Source organism: Sorghum bicolor, chromosome 5, assembly GCF_000003195.3.
Source record: "Sorghum bicolor cultivar BTx623 chromosome 5, Sorghum_bicolor_NCBIv3, whole genome shotgun sequence".
NCBI lineage: Eukaryota > Viridiplantae > Streptophyta > Magnoliopsida > Poales > Poaceae > Sorghum > Sorghum bicolor.
The window spans coordinates 18,082,885-18,088,105 of record NC_012874.2 but is presented as its reverse complement, the minus strand read 5'-3'; positions in this window follow the sequence as shown (position 1 = coordinate 18,088,105).

The window sequence follows — 5,221 nt, the reverse complement described above, 5'->3', positions numbered from 1 at the left end:
CATAAGTCAAATGCAAAACTGTTGGAGAGCAATTTTTGAGGTTTTTGGCAAATTTAAAAAATGCAAAGTCCAATTGCATAACTGTTGGAGATGCTCTAACTAGCATACACCACAAAAGCAAGGTAACAGAGAAAAGTTTTAAAGCTAATGCAAATGCAAGCAAGCATATGTGATGCACATTCAAATGCAACATACAAGTTTATGAGCTTGCTCCCCCTACCTGTGTGCTTCAAAATTTTAGTTGATCCCCTGATTTTAGTAAATTGATTGTCTCTCCCTATCTTATCTATCTTTGTAATTTCTTCTCCCACTTTGTCATCAAGACCACAAAACATGAGCTCAAATTTTAGATAGGTTAGTGTGAAACCATGTGAAGTGAGATCATTTTTCCAAATTTAGTTCAATCAAGATTACTTGCCTAAGATATTGAACTCGGTTTGATCTAACGAGCTTTTTTATACCTCCAAATAAGGGTTATCTTGTACCATATTTAGTTAAACACATATGGCTCATATTCTAGATCAAACACTAGGATTGAGAGCCCATAAACATGTCATATGCTACCACAAGATCATTTCAAGCATAGAAGCAATAGTGGTACCATACAAGCATCAAATTCATTTGATTTTGATGAATGAGCCTGACATGTAAGAAATGCCTAGATGTGCTAAAACAAGTCCTTAGCAAAGGATGAATAACATGTCAACCAATTTTAACTTGCTTTGCTTGAAGGAGAGGCATGTCGTAAAATGGGGGTGCATCAACACATATTTGAGAAGTTAAGTATGTTGAATTCATTCCTTAGATTGCAAAACCACTTCTCATCAAGTGGATGGGTGTTGACGGTCGATAACGTCAACTTTTCTTAGAACTTTAGACACAAGGTAACACAGGAAAACACACTAGTCTAGGGTTTTATCTAACAATTTCCACGAGTTTTGCATATTTTGCATTTTCCAGGGTGAATTTCAAAAAAACTGAAAAGAGGGATTCTAGTGCATATTTACCACAAAACTCATCCGCGATGGAAAACATCATCATCACGCTGAGGAGGGTCTAGCAGACACCCAAAGGAACAAGAGCCATAGAGGAGAGAAGGTGGGGCCGGCCAGCCCCACCCTGGGGCCGGTCGGCGCCCTATTTCGCCCGATGGCCACCGCCTTCTGGAGTCTTCCTCCCACGCCTCCTTGGAAGCCAAGCAAAGTATCCCTCCGTTAAGTTAGTTTGATCCAACGGTGCACACAAGATGAAGACGCGGATCGCTGACACGGCGTTTCCTTGCCCCCTACTCCACCTCGGCCTATATAATGACGCCCAAGGCTCCCCCAAGAGGCTTTCTACACCCTGGTGCTTCATATTCTCTACATAATTAGGGTTAGGGTCCCTCTAGTTGATCTAGTTCTAGTTCATCTAGATCTAGTTCATCTAGATGTAGCAATTAGGAGAGACTAGTTCCTTTTTCTTGATATGATCTAGCCTAATTGTAGGGTTAAGTCTATATACTTTGTCATCATCACAACTGTTCCCTGTGGATACGATATTTTAAAACCTCCGGGTAAAATGTGACACTGGTATGATATTTGTGCGCTTGCGGATAATCCTACATAAATCTATTTAAGTGGAGTGCAGTTAATTTATATCAACAAGCATTTTTGGCGCCGTTGCCAGGGATAGGGTTTATCTCTATTTTTAGCAATGACGTTAGAAGTGTCAACAAGCATTTTTGGCGCCGTTGCCGGGAACGGTTTGCTGATTTTGACTTAGTTTAGCTTAATCTTGTATTATACTTTTATCTTTTCTTATTTTTATCCCAGTCTCTTCATTATTTTTGTGTTTATCCTTATGGACATTAATTTAAATTCCACACATATCTTTATGGCATGTGCAAAAGCTTAAAGCATAAACCTTATCATAATATCTATAAGCTATGCCCATGTCTACATAATATAATAAACCCTTCTCAAATATATCATGGGAATAATTAATCCTAACCTTGGTTTGCTAGGCCCCATGTTTAATCAACATTTGGGTCTTACCAAGATTTACAACGAATCCCTTGATTTATCTTCTTGAGAGTCCTTTCTTATCTTTTTTAAAAAGCAAGAGATTATGCTCAAAAGAGTTGCTCTGGCTATTTCCGAACTCCCCAAAAGAAGAAAAGGATTTATTATCCAAACTAAAAACAGAAGTCTTGATAACTAAAACACAATCATTTCATTCTAAGATTTAGCTATCAATCCTAAACCTTTAAAAATTCCACTTCGATGATTTAGACTTCCAATTAGCCAAGATGCTCATAAATCAATGCATATTAGATCCACTCAAAATAGCATCTTGGGAAAAGCATCATCAACTTCTTTTCCCATCTGAAAGACATTGGAAAGAATTCAAGGATGGCATGCCATGTTTTGCCATGGAAGGAGGTCCAAGCCACTTAGGAATAAATTTTATCTTCTCCCCTTCTATGCCCTTATTAAATGTCTTTGAACCCATCTCTAAACCCATCCTTGACCCTAATAAATCTTTTTATGCTCCTTCTACTAAACTTCATAATAACCCTAGAAATCCATCAAGACATCCTAAGAATAGGAGTCATGAAGATTATAGGAATACCCTTGAAGAGCAACAACAATAGCAGGAACGCATAGAACATATTAGAAATACATATGCTATTGTCAAAGAATGGATGGAAGAAGATGAAGTTTTTAAACTTGGTCTAAATTCATTGAGTGTAAATCAATTTCTTTGATAAACAAACTCACCCAAGTTTAGGGAAAGCTTTAGACAAGACCAAACTTAGGAATATCAATTCATAGGAAATCCTAGAAAATAAAATATCTAATAAATGTCATAGGCATGAAATAATAGAGGCAAACTTATTGCCCATAGACAACCATGAAGAGACACCCTTGGAGTTTGAAAAGAGAGATCATATTGTCGAGCATGTGAATTATTTCATTAAACACCCTATCAGACCCATGCTCATATGAGAAATCTCCTAGATCAATTAGTCTCTAATATTATCACACATGAGATCCTCAACCCCCTTATCCTACCTATTCATAAAATCATTAAGAAGGTGGTTGTAGATGCATATGTTTATCATAAATATTATAGATCTCGTTGTAATTTGGATATAGGTGCACAAAGGCTAATGTTCTAGAGGAAACCACCTCACCAACTCGAATTATAATAATCAGAAGGTTTCCCAAGAACAACTTTGTGTTCTAAAATAACCACTCTTCAAAAAAGTGAACTAAGCTTGCACCTTTAGCATAAAAATATAATTGTCAAAATATTCCTATGAATATTCTTGTCACTGACCATTTCAGGTTTGAAGTGAGAAAATTAATAATGGCAGCACCAAGTATCACTAACCTATCATTATGCAATTTTGAATTACATCCACTCAAGCTTACGTTTACTTTGCAAAATTCCAGCTTGGGGGAATGGCCTTATTTAGAAAAGCTTATGTTGCTAATATTGGTTGTCTCTACCTTTATTCAATTTGTTAATCATGCTCTTTCATCTCCATTTGAATAATACTCTATAAACTTTCATGTTACCTTTGTTTGCTATAATATCCTTAAGGTTTGGAGTATTTTCATACACCTTTTTGAATTAGGCCTGGAGCTTAGTTTAAACTATTTTCTTGAGTCATAATTAGATGAGGTGTTTAGTTTGATTCTTGAACTAAGAGGTGTGTTGATTTTTACTTTCAAAGGCTTTTTGAATTAAGCGTGGTGCTTAGGTTAAAATGTCTTCCTAAATCAAATTAGACGTGATGTCTAGGTTGATTTTTGAACTAATAATATACTATAGTATACATTGGATATTTTGTGGACTAACCCCTGCAGAAAACTTCCAAAATTAATTTGGGTAAGTTAGGAGATGAATTCAATTTAGATATAAGACAGAGTACATCATGAACTTTGATAACTTTGTGAAGAAGACACAGCTCATTCATCATAAATGAAAGAACTATGAACATTAATGATTCATTCACTTTATCTTCTACTACAAGTTACTTTGCCTCAAGCCATGTCTATATAAAACATGATCTATGCTAAAACAATATTAATACTATCTTTTTATTAGCATAGATAGAGCAAAATAAAATACTGGACAAGCAACCTATGTTAAAAACTTGTATACTCCTTCGGTTATGTGGTTTCCACTAATCTGTTGCAGGCATAATGATGACCGGAGTGAAAAGAGTCAACAGATTAAAGAAGCAAAAGATGGCAAAAGAATGAGTGCAACGAGGAGACAAGATGTCTATGAACAACTCAAGATGCAAGAGAAAGGACCACCAGTCATTTACCCTTCATCAGTTAGTGCCATCACGCTCTAATAATGAAGGTAATATTCTAAGGTAAGTGGTCACTCTCTTCTCTTGATCTTGGTGTGCACATAAGTGAAGACACAAACATATTAGAGTTACAACTTAAATTGATTAACTCAATATGCTTTACTCTTTAAAATTGTTCAGGGCACCATTCTCTTAATCTCAGTCTTAACAAGTTAAAACATTATATTCAATCTTGGGAAGATGATAGTCATACTTATTTGAAAATTTATAGAGATAGACAATCCTTCCATTGGTTAAGCAATTTTATTCTTTTCTGTCATGTGATCTTAAATGCAACATTAAATGCTTAATCTTTTGATCTTACCACTCATAAATAAATAAATCATGTAACCCAACTTTATCTTATTTAATGTGCCTAAGGATGGAGAAAAATAAATAAATAAATAAAGAAAGAAAGAAAGAAATAGATTTGGTTCTGTTGGTGTTTTTCCACCAGCAGAGCTCATGCACTTGATCTCTACCTTAGTTTTGCAAACAGGACAACACATCGAGCAAAGTTTATTAATTCTACAAGTGAAAGTTCTGTGAGCGTGCACACTGAGCAAGATGTTGCCAGCTACTATTAAAGCTCTACTTCAACCTGCTGACCAAATCAAAGAACAAAAGTGACATCATCATCACTAAAGGTATACAACTAACAAGACCTCTATCTCTCAAAATAGAGAGATACACAAGAGTGGAAGAAGAAGTCCAGTTTGAAGGACTAAAAAACATCGAACCCTCGTCATAAGGTAACATCGGTAGTTATCTAAATCTACTTTCTTATATTGTATGAGTTAATTTTTCTTTAGTATGTTTACTTTTCTATATTGAAAACGCACTAGAAATAACAAAAATAATCTTGCATTA